Genomic DNA, 16,887 nt, shown 5'->3' on the forward strand with positions numbered 1-16,887 from the left:
TGTGATGTTTCACATCCAGTTACCCTAAAGTCTTATGAGATTTTAGTCCTGGCTTTGAACTGTTGTATCAACATATTGCACACTTGTTGTCCTTAACCATGGCTTCCTTCATAAACTTGATCTCCCCTCATGACTCTACTACCCAAGAAGAACCCCACACAGATTTCAATGCCCTCCTGACCCATCAGACGTCACCTCTTCCTCGTTTTAATATGCCACTATTCAACTCCCACGCCTCTCACTGTCATCCTTCAACCACTTGGATCTCCAAAATTCTCCTTTCCTGATGGGAACCTTCACCTTGAGATACTTCCCACAAATACACCTTAGATACTGCTGGGAGAGTTTAGCTTTTCCAAACTTTCCAAATCCACCCACCTTGAGCCTCACTCCCTCCTCTCTGAGTAATCCCTTTTCTGCCCACACAACCAGCCTACGCACTTTGAGGAAGCGCTTGACCATGCCGTTTGCTCCACTTCACTAATCTCTTCTGACATCTCCATTGACCCCTCTAATCACTCCATTATTCACTTCAGCATCTCATTCGCACTGCTCTCTACTAGTCCTCTCCCGTCTCAAATGAACAAGAGGAAATTCAAGTGAGGACTCTTTCCCCTTATCTTGATAATCTCAGGACCCCTCTATTCTTCACTAGCCATAGACCATGCTTTTTATGCCTTTTACTGTGCACTGTGATGAATCAAAGGTTGTTGTCCCTTCTCCTTAAGCAGAGCCAGGGGTGTGAGAAGGTGTGACCTCACTGGGAGAGACTTGGGGGACAAGGACTCCTATACCAGTGAGGAACTCCCTAGACCATCCATCATAACTACACATATGGGATTGCCAGATGTAAAGAACATTGTTAGATCCATGAACTTCACTGAAGACAAAACTAAAATGAGACGAAGAAGCTGCTGGGGAGGTGTATGCTGATTAGAGGCGAAGCACGATCAAAGAGAGAATGGCGTAAGCCATATAACAATGCGATGCTGGACGGAGGTGGAGCTAAGTAGAGCCAAGAACCCGCGACTTTCGGGAGAGCCCTTACCAGCAAACGGAAATGCGAGAATTTTAGGGTTTCTGAGGAGAGGTCAATGAAGACAAATGGAAGCCTTATCCCTGTGGTACCGTGCCCACAAGGACTTTCTGGTGGGTAGTCTGCCCATGGAACAGCGTAAAACCCACTGAGAAAGAGGGTCCACAAGAGACCCTGTAACTCATAGTCTGACAAGGTAGCATAAAGGAAGAGAACTGAGTAAGAGATACCGATACAGAAAGCAATACTAGGAGCAGAGTAGAGGTAGAGAATGCAATTGAGCAGTGAGCCAAAAAGTGTTCCCCTGCAAACACACAGGTAAGAGGTAGAACAACAGTAGTGGGAGGTCGCCAGTGCATTGCTATGTAAGAGGAGAAACTCATCAAAGTGAAATTGACGAGATACTGAAAATAATGCCAGTGAAGTGGAAATGTATGAATGTAACTATGAGAATGATGAATACACCTGAAATTGAAGCTATAAAGGAATGGATACCAAGATATACCTGTCTCAATGAAAGCGACAAGTCCCTAAATAGAAAACCCATAAAGTTTAACTGTTTTAAGGTGATCCCAAGAGAAGTGAATAAACCTGAAAGAGAAGGTCTTAAGAACTGGAGTCAAACATCTTAGGAAGAAGGGTGAGAATTTAAATGGGAACTGAAGTCAAGTGAAGCAGGAAGGAGAATAAGTGATCAAAGTGAGCCACAGCAGGAAAGGGGAAGGTTCACTTTGCAACAAAGGATAGCCAAATTTAAAAGACACAAGCTACAGAAATCAGAAAGGCATATACATCTATTAGACAACACAAGAAAGAGAATTACAAAGACTTGTGGAGTAACTATCCCAAGAGGCGAGAGAGCAAACATAAGTACATTCTAAAAGAACTACAGGACCTTCTCCGAAAGGTGACAAGAGACTATCTGAAGATATCGTACTAACGAGAACTATGGAACGCATAGAGACAATGCCATAAGAGATCAACCAGAAGGAAGAGGCATTTTCCAATTATTGCTTAAGTTAGTCAAATAGTGGTAGTGTCAGTTAGAATTAGTTTTGGATTAAGGACATCTTCATTATTGGATGTTTTGATGACTGACGAGCACCTTGAGTTATTTATTTGGACAGAGAACCCCAAATAGTAATAAGATAAGATAGGCCTTGTTCTTATCTTTTTAAGAAACCACACTCAAGATGTCATTCAAGTTTCCACCTCCTTCTTCCGAACTGCAACAGCACTTAAGACTCACCAAACAAATACTATCCTGCATGCAAATGCACATCTTCTCACCCTTGTCTAAGCCCTAGCAAAGCTCTGATATTCAGGATCTCAACACAAGCATTTGCTGCAGCCTACAACATTGGCACAGATAAATATACACACTGTATAAGATTTACCTTCATGGTTTTCTCTCTGCACTGGACTCTGACAAAGCCTCCTACTTCATAAACCCAATTCCCTCCCTTCACAACCACCTGTAAAAACTTTCATCTACCCTCCAATATTTTCTCACACCTACATGCCTATACCCATTGCTTCCTCTGTCTACACATATGATTTTGTACCCTAGAATAACTCTAAACTCTCTAAAATGGTGACACTCTTACAGTCTGTCCCTTCCCAACCTCCTTCTCTCCACCACCTCAACACCTACTGCACCTACTCTTGGCTATTACTTCCATACCTATCCTACCAAATTCCTACCCATCGTTTACAGTGCCAACCCAACTAGTGCACCAATCAATATTTTTCAACTCAAAAAGTCAAATACTTTGTCACATGTATCTGCCCTCATCTCTCTGAGATCCGAAATAGCTCCCTCTCTCTGTTGGACTTTTTCCACCTCCTTCAGACATGCATCTGTAGTACCCCATTTGAAGGAACACCTCAGCTGACAACCCTCCTGCTGAACTATGACCTAGTTTACATCACAACCCATTATTCAAAGGTCCTTGTGTGTGTGGTAGTCAACCAGAACATTAAGTGCATTAAGGATAATTGATGTGGTGATCAATTTCAATCTAGCTTCTGCATTAAACACTCAGCCAGTATTGCACTCATGCATGTCTTGAACTTTCTTTCTGATGCTTACCTCACCATTCTCTCTTGTAAACTAATCCTTTGGACCTTTCACAGCTTGTGGTACAGTGAACTACTCCACTCTCTTCCCAACTCTAATATGTTTAGCGTTTCCATCCTTTGGCCCAGCCATCCCAGGACGAATTATCAATGGTCTTACTGCAATCCGTCACTGGGTGGTGGAGCACACCCTTATGCTGAATTCTTCAATAATGAAAGACATCATTCTCCTGTCTTCCCCACCCTGTTCTGTACAATCATCTTCTCACCTGCTCTTCTTGCACCCTTGTCCAAGGCGCAAAACCTAGTTGTTCTCTTTGATAGAGAACTCTGACTACAACAAATCATTACTACCACGCCCTTTAGTGCACATATTAGCCTTTTCATCTTTCGGGAAATTCGTCCATTTCTTACCATTTTATGAAAACTATAATCTCCAACCTCGTGCACAGCAAATACATCTAAAATGTATACCTATCTTTGCCGCCTTCTGTGCTCCTTCCTACCTCTAGACAGCTATTTTAATTCTCTGTATCTTGCCTCATCTTCTCTCACCTCCATGTGCCAACATCTTGCCGATTTGTTCTCCATGCACAAGCATTCCCCCATACAAGATTCTTTTCCAATTCTGCAAAGCTATCAATACCCTTGCTCCTCAGTATCTCTATGATTATATCTATCTAACCACCATTTTGCTCTCTCTGCTGCTCCTCTGCACTCAACCTCACTGTTCCATGTTGTCCCTCGTGCCTTCTCTTGCTTATGCTCTTTCTCCCTGCATGCCCACTCAATTAGAACCCACAGCCAGTAAGACTGTGGATCTCTTCAAAGCTGTGCTAACATTAACTTTTTGGCAGTTGAGGGATCTCCCCAATCCCCAATCCCCCTCTCACATCCTCAGGCATGATGCCACCACTCCACTTACTGCTGTATAATGTTTATTTTGTATTTGTAATTGTATGCAATACACCTCTTAGTTTGCAATGTGTGCACCTATAAGTTAATGTTATATTCATAAGTCACCTGCTTTCTTTCCCCTTTTGGTACAGAGTGTATGTGCCACGTTTTTCACAACCTCAAAAACATGCACATCAATGGTTCTTATATGTGTGCTACTGAGTAGGCAGCCTTCCAAGGAATGCCTCTGCCATCTGCAATTGTGTTCCTGTAAACCATTTCTGCTCGAAACTGACATCCATGGTCTTCAAAAAATTAAAAACAAAGCATAACATAACTCGTAATGAACGCCGGGGCTCATGCTATATTCAACCAAATAAACTAATGAGGATAATACAAATTGAGTGACTTAAAGATTTGCGCAGCTGCACTGAGTGCACGAACAAAGGAGCAGCTTCTACAATGCTGGAAATGAACATTTGCTGAGCAGAGAGCACATACAAATGCTGTTGGATTAAGGGCAGTTAAAGTGTACCTATATCCTCTTCGACAAAGTGTAATGAAAAATAATGCAAGACTATACCACGGCCAAAGAAATAGTGAGGTCCTGGTGGACTGATGGCAATGAAAACCATACCCTTTTAGGTGAGCCAAAGCATTCCATTTTCAAGATGTTTAAATTGTTGTTTAACAGAGATGTTTGCTTTCATTGCATTTTACTGCCAATTATCAGCATATCTACAGAAGATCAAAATGTACCTAAGCGTTATTATGTTCAATGTGTTATTTTAACGTTAATGTTTTAAAAGTGTTAACGATGAGTTCTCGAATGACTCATTTTATATGTGTGCCTTTACTTGACCTGCATTCAATGTCTTATTTACTTATGTTTTGTGGCATTCTAATCTTTGTTAGGTTTTTTAACAACTATAATAAAACCTTATTAAATGGCTCGTCCTAAACCTGTCCTTTCATATCTTTGCTCTGACCGCGTGGCCTTATTGATGGTCTGCTGTGGAATCTCCCCTCACAGTGGCGTGAGAACTATAATAAAAATATGCTCTTTAATATTTCACACATCGTTAGCTCCATTTAAAGTGTAACCACTCATATGGACGATACCGATGGATATTAGTGAATATTTGTCATACTATTGGCCTCTGAACGTCTATGATGTTTGTGACTGAGCACAGTAGATGTGGGTCATTTTACAAAGACGGAAAATATGTTGCTGTTTTAAAAAACAGAGCATGAGTGTTTGCGTGTATTCTTTTCTTTCTAAAAATAAAGAATAATACGTTGACTACATTGTAGCTTTCAGATGGTTGCAGTGTCACCAGACATTAGATTGGCACTGGAAAGAGCAGTGAACAAGTCATTGACATTGGCAGTAGTTACAATATCAACAACTGATTAGAACAAGGTCGCACTGAATCATGCACACTGAAACAGACACAAAGAACAATGAGGATTTAAAAAATGTAGTGTAACCATATTTGACATCAGAATTAGTTCAGTGCTGCAGGGAGACCTCTCAATGAAGGCTCTGCAGAAGAGGAAAATAAACAATGGGTCTACATAGACACTGCGAGGCGTTAAAGCTCTCCTCCACCCCCTGGCATCACAATAGCTAATCATCCACAGCAAATTGTTGATTACCACATTAACCCCAGGACACATGTCACTTTGCCTATGCACATTGCAATAAACTAATCAAGAATGTTGTTCCTCCTGGCACTAAGGCAACACTGCATTAGAGATTCCTAGACTGTAATAAGTATCCACCTTGGAGACTTCTCCCAGAAGTCACCATGATGGCTGGAAAGCAATGTGCTGATTCATGGAGGAACAGTTGCAGATGGAATGTCTAACATAGGAGTCCCAGAAATGAAAGTTGCAACCCCTGAGACTGCGTGAGTTCTATTACTCATGTTCCTGTTCCCCTCCCCCTTTATTGGACAACCTGGCCACTGTAGAAATAGTCAATGACAATTTGCACAGTTGTTCTACAAAATTAAAGATCTTAATCATGACTGTCAACTATGTAGTTCTTTTTACCGGTACTCAACACAAAACACAGCTGCCAGGGGTGATGTACATGGTTATGCATACACGGATGCATTGTTTTCAATGTCTTAATCAAGAAAGGTGCCCTAGATTTAAAGTTGCTGGATAGTTGGTATTACAAGAAGTTGCTTTCAAACGTGAAAAGGCTGGCTTATAACAGTGATTGGTTTAACCTCTGAGAAGATTCCAGCTACTACCCTACAGAGTGTATCATTTGTCAGGCTGTCCTTGTTTGTTAACCTTTCACAGCTGATGTGACAACATTCTGCATCATTTTCAGATAACATGTTATCTCCCAGTATTTCGTATGTGTTTGCATACAACACAGTAAAACATATCTGAACTGTGATAATTAGAAATATCTAATTAAAACAAAATACCCTGTAGCGTACTGTTACTGTAATGCAGGGATTTTCACCTCCAGGGAATGAGACCTGTGAATTGTATGGGGATAGTAGGCTTCCGTCCGGAATGATCGAGTTTGACATGTGTATTTTTACGCATGGAGGGAGAAAAATCATAGAAGGGCAGCAGCTCAAGCTTTAAGCTCTGAATAAGTTAAAATGATTGCAAAGGCTCATAGGCAAGAGGTTGAGGGAAGAAGGCTGGGTATTGCTCTTTACTTTAATGCCCTTAACGGTAGATGCCAATGGGTTTAACAAACATGTGGAGCTTCAAAACGTTTTGACAAGTGTGAGAAACCTGTCTGGTCCCAGGGGATGTGTGATCCAGATGGCCAGGACACGGCCATCGCTTTTGGATCCAGCTCCGGTGGGTGAACCAGTGTGTGAGGATCACCTGGATGGGGTTCCTTGGGGAGTGGGAGTGGGACACAGAATGGTGAGATGTGGTATCCCCCTTCTTTAAACACCTTTTCCCCATCCCACCAAGTAGGATATTTCAAATCACTGCCCCCATTTTCCGACACAAATACTTTCACACAACACAAAAGACAATGGACTAACACCAGAGCCGTTTACCTGACATGTCTATATACAAGTGTCAGGCAAAGTCAGGCAATTGACCAGAATCACAAACACCTGACGGCACTTTTCTGTCACCAGAGGAATAAAAGGTGGAGCATGACAGCACCCTACGGGCAAAGCAGACCGCACAAAGTAAGAGCTAATTCAGCACAACAGTTCAATAAGAGGAGAAAGATGGCACAGACCGAGAGGGTGACAAGGAAAGAATCGGCCTTGCCCTTTCCGACAAAGACACGAGAAACCTCTGCAGAGGGAGTAATAAGTCTGCGAACAATAGCCAGCATGTATTGCGCAAGATTTCAACGGTACACGAGACCCTCCTTCACTGATTGCCAAGCCAGGGAGAGATGCTTGTCTCTGTGGTACCAACGATAACTCCAAGGCGAAAGAAAGCCAAGCAGTTCATCACAGCCGGTTAGCCAAGGGGAATGTCGATAACAAACCGAACTGTGTTGAATGAAGAATAACTGAGGGCTGAGTTGAACTTTGAAAGCAAAAGGATACTATTAACAAAGGAGGGGGAAAACCAGATACAGAAGTGTCCAACACCATATTAGTGCTCAAGCAAGAAACTCTGGGCAGTTACCCGATGGTAGAGAGTATCATTACCAGAAGGCCTTGAGAAAATGTGGAAGAGGTCAAAGTAGTCATACAGGGGTCTTGAAAAATCTCCTGTACTGTCAAAAGTCTTTGACTGACAGATGATTGGGAATCTAAGGCAAATTAATTCCGCTTGGTGAAGTGAGCGTATGAACAGTGTGTTGCAAAGGTTGGGAAGAGTGAACTCAATCGAAGGATGTCCACACTGAATCATTTGAAAATACATTAAGATTCATGAAAACAAGGAGTATTGCAAGACAAGGAGAAGTGAACCGTCCCCCTTGTCATTTGGGGTCTGAGCACGACATAGGGGGATCCAGGGGTGTAAGATCATCACACAAAGTTCATTGAGAATGGAACTGTTAAGTTGTTTTGATGAATATGATTTGTGAGAGGTCTACGCCCAGAAGAGAGGGCGCCAGGATAGAAGCGTTCACCCAAAGTATATGTGAAACAGAACTTTTTTTTTAACACATCAGTCCCTCGAAGGCAAGAGACTTTTTTATTAAAAAGAGACTTTAACCATCAAAGAACCTGAAAGTGGATGCAGAACTGTTGGCTTGTGCTGGCTGGGAAAGCTTGAGTGTGTGCTGTGATCAGGAGACCCACCCTGTCCCGTTCTGAAAACATGGGAAGGGAGACCCCTGGCAGACAACTGTTGGAATACATGTGTTTATCTGCTGGCAAGGGCTGAAGCTCTTCGGAGGCCAACCGAGTATTAATTTCTAATAAGCCTTTTTGTTTTTCGCTTTTTGTGATTAGAATATCAAAGCGTATGAAGCTATGGTAAGCAAACATGTGGACAACATTTCAATCACCATGTTACTAAACTAACACTTCTTAACCACGATGGTGAAAATATGACTAATGGATGCCTCTGTTATCACATGGATTCTGTTAAACTAATCCCAAACTATTAAATACAATACAATGTATCAAACACAGATTTCTGTGACTTCATCACAGTGAATCTCTAATTGCTAGAATCGTTTCATGGGATGTAACCCAGCGTGATTAAAACATGATAACTTTTTTCAATCACAAGTGTGGGTGACTTCATGTGCAAGGATAGCCAGGACTTAAGAAGCTGGTGGCACACTAAAACACCAAGTATGGTACAAATAGGAAGCCATGACTATAATTATGTGCAACTTTGCTAATATAATTTTCAACCAGTGAAAGATCCAATTCTAGCAAATAGTTTGACTTGTTGTTCCATGTCTTGTGTTTCTTGCTCCTCTCAACCCACCCAACTGTGTGTTACTACAAATGTATGTAACAATCATATTTATGTTGATTTGTCAATTACCATATGTGGTAAATGTTGCGTTATATGATGTAAAATTGACATGTGTCACATTTTCCACCAAATGATGGTGGACTTTCTGCACTAATTTAAAAACTAAATTTGTTTGTTTTGTTACAATAATCATGGGCACTTTGCATAGTGCTTAATTTGTGTTGAATTGTCAGCCTTGAGGATAACCTGTTTTTCAAAAAACGTGTCAGCTGCAATCCAGAGCCCAATATATGGCCTTGTTAAATAACTGTGGGGATATTTCTTCTCTGTGAAAAGAACAGTGAGCTAAAGACTTGGTTGAGACTCTCCCAGGGGCCATCCACACAAGAACAAGTCAATGGGCTGTGTTTGTGCTGGTAGAGAGTTTCCCAGACCCCCCACATTTTGCATACCAAGTAACTTTGGGTCTCACCCTAAGTTACCAGGGGACGCCAGACGTAGACCCATTGCTCACTGCTCTTAGAGAGACAAAGCTTCACCTCACTGATGATGACCAACTAGGCTGAAACATGTGTATGGGGTCGGTGTGGTAATCTTGTTCAGAGGAGAATTGCCTAGCATTTCGGTGTTGGACTACCCCTGGGCAGGACAAAGACTGACATGTGGGGATTTTTCTTCTCTGTGAAAAGAACAGTGAGCTAAAGACTTGGGTGAAACTTTTCCAGGGACCATCCACCCAAGAACAAGTCAATGGGCTGTGTTTGAGCTGGTAGAGTGTTTCCCAGACCCTCCCGTTTTGTTAAATAACTGCACTGATTAAACCTGCTGTGATTATTGAAGAGTTTTTATTTTCAATGTGACAAGTGATACTGGTTTTGCTCTGTGCAGTCCACCATTCCCCATTCAATCAGTTATCTTCAATTTTTTGGCATTCTTAGCGGATGGCTTCCGTGCATGTGTGATGCTGCACGTTTCTAAACATAACATCATATTTCAAATATAGTGCCAGTGCGCACCCACCAGCGTCTTTATCCCTCTTTTTCATAGACACGAGGAAAACAAACAGTTTGGAACATAAATGTCTGCCATTTTTGGTAGCAAAATAATAACTGCTCCATCAGAAAACACCCTTGAAAATCTTATTGATTATAATTGATACATATATATTACACGGCCCACGGTAGTAGCCATGTAGTTATGGTTAAGTTGCTGTTTCCATAGGAAGAGCACTTTTTGGTCGGCTAATAACTTCACACTCCCTGGACGAATCCTCACCAAACTGTGCTAAAAAAGTATATAGCCCACTCTGAATTTTATTTGCAAAGTTTGGTGAGGTTTGGTCCAGGGGGGCAAAGTTATAGGGGGAGGTCCCAAAATGTCTTTTTTTCCCATAAACAGGCCAAACCGCTGGACGGATATTCACCAAATTTGGACCAGGAAAGCGTGCTTTTCTTTGGTGAAAAATCAACCAGTAGTTTTTCTTTTAAAATTACCAAAATGTAGGTCACCAAAAATTAGTGATATCTATGTCCGGTCCGCGGACACACTTCCCCGTTCGGTCCACGGACAATGTACTGATTGGCTAATCAGCTTCCGTCATGTCTGCGGACATGCAATGTGTTCGCTGATTGGATGGTGAAGAGCGTGAAGTGTGTCAGATTTTTGGAAACGCCTGCCATCTTGTATCCACGGACGTCCGCGGACAGCGCGGTGTCAAATGGTGGGGAAATACAATTTTAGCAAGTGTGTTGGTCTGTAAGACTGTTTGGGGATGGTGGGGGGGTAAGAGATGGTTTGAATATTGTATCTATTTAGGTGGTAGTCACTGCTGTTGTGTTTGTTGTGTCTGCGGACAGTAGCACTGTCCTTGGTGTCCGTAATCGTTATATGGGAATGTCCTAAGGACACTATACCTGTCCGTACTTTTCACAGGCAAGTTGAAAGTGTTCTAAGAACAAGCGCCATATCCGGGATGTCCGCAAATAAATGAAAATGTGGGGGGGTCCTAAGGACAGTATACCTGTCCGTATCGTTCCCGGGCAAGTTGAAACTGTTCTAAAAACACACACAGTGTCCGGGATGTCTGCAAATAAATGAACATGGAGGTGTTCTGAGGACACTATACCTGTCCGTACCGTTCGCAGGCAAGTTGAAATTGTTCTAAGAACACACCTGGTGTTCGGGATGTCCGTACTGTTCGCAGGCAAGTTGAAACTGTTCTAAGAACACACCTGGTGTTCGGGATGTCCGTCATTAATCAAAATGGAGGTGTTCTAAGGACACTATACCTGTCCGTACTGTTTGCAGGCAAGTTGAAATTGTTCTAAGAACACACCTGGTGTTCGGGATGTCTGCAAATAAATGAAAATGGAGGTGTCCTGAGGACACCATAATTGTCTGTATTGTTCACAGGCAAGTAGAAACTGTTCTAAGGACACCCAAGGTGTCCACGGACATCAAAAATGCCATGAGGCCTTGTTAAAAATGTTTCATTCTATGGGTGTGATCATAGTTAAAAATGTTTGATTCGATGGGTGTGATATGTTTTGGAGTTGTGGTCAGACTATACCGAAGACCAAAGTTATAAGTACTGAAGTTATAAGCTACTATGGGTGTGATATGTTGTGGTGGTTGTGGCAGGGTGCATGGGTGAAGGCTGTAGGCTGTAGGCTGTATACTCAATACTCTAGGTCCTGACCAAAACCACTGCACCATATAACAGTCATAGATCATACCTATAGATTTGATTATCTTTCAAATGGTTTCAATTATACTTATTGCATGATTTGTTGACATTCGATACATTTTTTATATGAGTTTGGTACCTAGAGGAAGTATTCTTTTTCAAGTTCTGTGATAAAAGAAAAGAGCATGTTAGTGTATGTATTCTATAAAGACTCATTACATTTCATAATAGATATTTCAGATTTTTTTTTTTTTTCACCCTCATATTTGGTTTACAAACCAGTGTACTGTGCATTTTGCTCAGTTTCTGTGTTTGTTTTTGAAATCATTGGGTCTGTGGGAAAAAAATCCTTGTCGGATTAAAAAAACCTTTTTTGTTTTGCTACAGTCTATTTGTTTCCTTTCAGTGTTTACTTCTTGTTTCTGGTTAATGTTCTATCTGTTGGATTGTTGCAAATTTCTGAAGCAGTTACATACATGATGGTGTATTGTAACTGTCTATTTTTAGTTGTTATACAATCTTGGGCTAGTTAGATACCTATTGGCGTATTCTAACAGTTTATAGTTTTTTCATTGAATTTTTTATAATGTTGAAGTACAGATTAGTTATTACATTTTGGTTTTAAGAAGATTAAAAATCAATTGTAAGATTTGCTGGTAATCTCTGATTTAGAGTAAACATCCACATTTTTGTTGAAGATTTCTGAAGCAGTTAGATACCTGATGGTGTATTCTAACTGTAATTATTTTTTTTTTTAATTTAGTGGAATTGATTTATCTGTTTGGCTGTTATAGAATCTTGGAGTATTAGGATACCTGTTGGCGTATTATAACAGTTTATAGTTTTCTAATTGAAGTTTTGTTAATCTTTAAGTACAGATTAGTTATTAAATTTTGGTTTTAAAAAGATTAAAAAGCTTTTGAGAGATTTGCTGGTAATCTCTACTTTAGAGTAACCATCCACATTTTTGTTGCAGATTTCTGAAGCAGTTAGATACCTGAGGGCGTATTCTAACAGTTTGGTGATGTTTAAGTTCAGATTAGTTATTACATTTTGAATTTTAAAATATTAAATAAGCGTTAGTAAGATTTGCTGGTAATCTCTGCTTTAGAGTAATGGTACTATCATTACATTCGAACCATCCACATTTCTTTTTTATATATGCAGTGTAGTGACCTGCATTGGTTGTGGCTCCTGCATGGTAGATTATACCTATTGTTGTGAAGGCTGTTCTACCAAGTGATACTTGACCATGTGTGAATCCAGTCAGCTTGCAGTTGTTTTTGGTACCATCTGCATTGTAACATAGAAGCATTAGTATTAAGTATTTACTATGTGTTTGTATTAGTAAGGAGGAGCGATTATCTGAATTGCAGTTAGCACATAATCTGCCATGGTTTGCATGTTGTACAAGTTGCTGGAATGGAATTGATTCACAATTTGGTATGGATACATACACGACGCGCTCGTTAGGGATTTATTCTTGTGTAACATTGTTGCAGAGAGTGCATGTATGTTTCCACATGTATGAAATCTGGAAGATTTCATTTATAGGTATGTTTTTGTTTTCCAATACTTGTAGTAAGTACATTAGACATTCTTGTGGCTCTTCTTGTGAGTTTATAGTGAATTTTACCATTCCAGCACAGTAGTCCAATTTTTGTCTTATTCCGTGAAAACTATACGTGTTGTCAGGATTGTTTTTTGCGTTTCTATGAAGGACTAACATTTGCAAACACAGTTGGTCTGTACTGTGTAAGTAAATGTTGTCAACAATTGGTGGCAATTGAAATAGAATATTAATTGCTACATTTGCGTAACAACTTATGCCAGTTACATTTGAAAATGTGAATGGACCAGGGAGTTCTGTGTCCAAGCCGTTTTTTCGGAGTGTATGTTGCCTTTCTGAAGAAGTACCTAGGTACGATATGGTATTTGTAACGCGCCTATACACAAGTGTTTCAAGGCGCGACGAGGCAGGGAGGGAGGGAAACAAGGGGAAGACAGACAAACGATCCTACTAGGCCAGGTGTCATTCAGATCGCGCAAGTGCAGAGGTAAGGGGAAAAGGAGAAAGTGCAAGGAGAGGAGGTGGGGGGGAAGTGCAGTACAAGGTAAGTAGCGTAATAAAATAATAAATAATAAATAATAAATAATAAATAAAAAGGGCCCGCTGGTGGCAAGTGCGAGGTAAGTGCAGAGCAAGTGCTGGGAAGGGGGGCTGTAGGGATACAGTGACAGTCCCACAGTGCAGGGGGAGCCAGGGAGGCAGTGCAAGTGGAGAGTGGCTGGGCCCTGGACCGAGGTCGCTGAGAGTGGCCCAGATGCAGGTTTAGTGCAGAATTCAGTGGGGAGTTAAGCAGGTTTAGCAGGGGAGAGGGAGAGAGAAGGCAGAAGCGAAGAGGAAGGTTTTGAGGTACTTCCGGAACCGGAGATGGTTCTCCTCAAGTTTCAGGGAGGCAGGAAGGCTGTTCCAGAGGGAGGCCCCTGCTGCGGAGAGAGATCTACCCCCAGCTCGTTGCTTCGAGAAGCGGCTGACCATGAGGGAGTTGGAGACGGATGAGCGAAGGGCTTGTGAAGGAAGATATTTAGGAAGAGAGAGTTGAAGGTATTTAGGCCCCAGGCCCCAGAAGGCCTTGTGGACAATGCAGAGGGTTTTGAACTTAATCCTCGCAGCCACTGGGAGCCAGTGAAGAGATTTCAGTCCTGGAGAGATACGGTCCCTGGGCTTGAGGCCAAGGACAAGTCTCGCAGTTCTGTTCTGGATAAGTTGCAGAGGGCGGAGAGTGGAGGCAGGCAGATTAAGATAGAGGCTGTTACAATAGTCCAGCCTAGAGAGAACCAGGGCTCGGGAGACAGTGAGCTTCTGGGGGAAGGAGAGGAAGGGAAGAATACCTCTGAGGAGGTGCAGCTGGTAGTGTGACTTCTTAGAGACGTCAGATATATGAGGAGAGAAGGAGAGTGTGGAGTCGAAGATGACCCCGAGGTTTTTAGCCTTGCAGGTAGGGGCGGGAAGGGGGCCAAGGGAGGCCGGCCAGAGAGCTGCAGGGAAGGAGGGAGTGGGTGTGCCGATGAGTAGAATCTCAGTCTTACTGGCATTAAGGCAGAGGTCATTGGCGGCACACCATTCCTGGATAGCAGACAGACAGTCGGAGATGAGGGAAGGAGAGGAGGAGGCCGAGGGTAGCCTGAAAATGAGCTGGGTATCGTCCGCATAGCACTGGAAGTGGGGGCAGAGAGCGGCGATGCGGTGGGCAAGGAGTGCCAGATATTGGTTGAAAAGCCAGGGAGAGAGGATGGATCCCTGGGGGACACCACAGGTGGAGAAAAAGATGTCAGAGAGGAAGGAGCCCATTTGGACCTGGGAGGGTCGACCGGAAAGGAAAGAGGTCAGCCATGCCAGAGCCTGACCAGTGATACCCAGGTTATCACGGAGACGGTTGAGCAGGATGGCATGGTTGACAGTGTCAAAGGCAGAGGAGAGATCGAGCAGAATGAGAACGCAGGGAGTGTTGGAATCGAGGTTCAGGAGCAGGTCCTCACGGATGTTCAGGAGAGCAGTTTCCGTGCTTCTGGCCGCTCTGAAGCCAGATTGATGGTCATGAAGATTACCAACAGATTCAGCATGGAGGTTAAGCTGGGAGATGGCCAGTTTCTCCAGGAGTTTGCCCAGGAAGGGAGTAATGGAGATTGGGCGATAGTTGGCCGGGCAGGAGGGGTCGGAAGAGGGTTTCTTGAGGAGGGGGTGCACAAGGGAGTGCTTGAGGGGGGATGGGAAGACTCCAGAGGCGAATGAGTGGTTGCAAAAGTCAGCCAGGGCAGGAGCCAGGGAGTCGATGTGGTCCTTGATGGTTTTGGAGGAACAGGGGTGAACCTGTTTAGACAAGGCTTTCATAGATCGGACTTGTCTGGAATCCTCATCAGCAGAAAAAGGTGGAAAAGCAGAGAAGGAGGGCGGAGGGGCGGCTGCAAGAGAGCAAGAGGAAGAGCTGGGAAGAGAGGGAGGGAGGAGAGCGGAGGAGAGCGAGAACAGGATGTCCTGAGTTTTTGAGATGAAGTGCGAGGCCAGTGCAGTGCAGATGGCCTGGGAGGGGACAGGAGAGGTAGAGACTGCAGCAGGGTTGGCCAGCTCCTTGCAGATTTTAAAGAGTTCGGCCGAGTTGTTAGATGCCTCAGAGATGCGGGCTTGGATAAGGGCTCTCTTCTTGGTGAGAACGGAGAGCCGGTATTGCCTTTGGAGCAGGCGGACAGGCCAGTTTGTCAGAGGATGGACATGAAGCACGCCATTTCCTCTCTGCCACCCTGCACTTGCGTTTTAGGGTGACGAGATCCGAGTCATACCAGGAGTTACATTTGGCTTTGGGCTTCAGGCGGATTCTCATGACGGGGGCAAGGATATCGAGAGTATCAGATATAGAGGAATAGAGCATGGAGAGGGTTACTTTGACTAATAGGTTCTTCTTTACTTATTGTGAATGATGAAGTATTAGCTTCTTTTAATCTCTTTGGAGGATTTTCAGTCATATTCTGTTGCATTTCTGTTTGAATTAGTTTTCATTTAAGTTTTATTATTTGTAGAACAGGATATGCTTTTAGATTGGGGGTGTATAGTGAACGTAGTCTATTGTATCCTAGAATGCAATGAATATCAGTGTTGACTTTACTTGCATCAAAGTTGATTAGAAATAGACCTTCAAGTGTACGTAAGCGTGATAGTGCTACGTAGCTCATGCCTTCTTTAAAGACTGTGTTACCAATATCTATCAATGCTTTGTCTAGGGTAAGACCTTGGGACGTATGAATGGTGACTGCATATGCAAGAGTTAGAGAAAATTGTTCTCTACGTACATACATGTCTTTGAAGAGAAGGAATCGAGCTGTTGAGCTCCCTATCCTTTTTACTTCTGAAAGTTTGTCAAAGAGTATATTGACAAACTGAATGTTGTTGTCCTATGGGTATGTTTGAAAGCCAACAATTGTACCCAGTGCTCCATTAACTAGTCCTTGCTCCATGTCCAGGTTACATTTAAGCATTACTCTAAAGTTTAAGGATATTTTTTATATTTTTTCCAAGCCAGCTGTGTTGGAGATTGAATTTTCTAAGGTATTTAGTCTTGTTGTGGCTTGTTGACACATAGGTAGTGTAATACCATGTACGTCCAGTTTGTCTGTGGAGCAAATTTCAATTATTGGTTGCAATTCTTTTTTTAACATCGTTTCATTGAATTTGGAACAGCTTGCAAGAGTTGGCCCTAAGGCCATACAATTGACATTTTGTTGTGCTAATTGTTCCATA

The sequence above is a fragment of the Ambystoma mexicanum genome, chromosome 5p (assembly GCF_040938575.1).
Source record: "Ambystoma mexicanum isolate Mex_15411 chromosome 5p, UKY_AmexF1_1, whole genome shotgun sequence".
Taxonomy (NCBI): Eukaryota; Metazoa; Chordata; class Amphibia; order Caudata; family Ambystomatidae; genus Ambystoma; species Ambystoma mexicanum.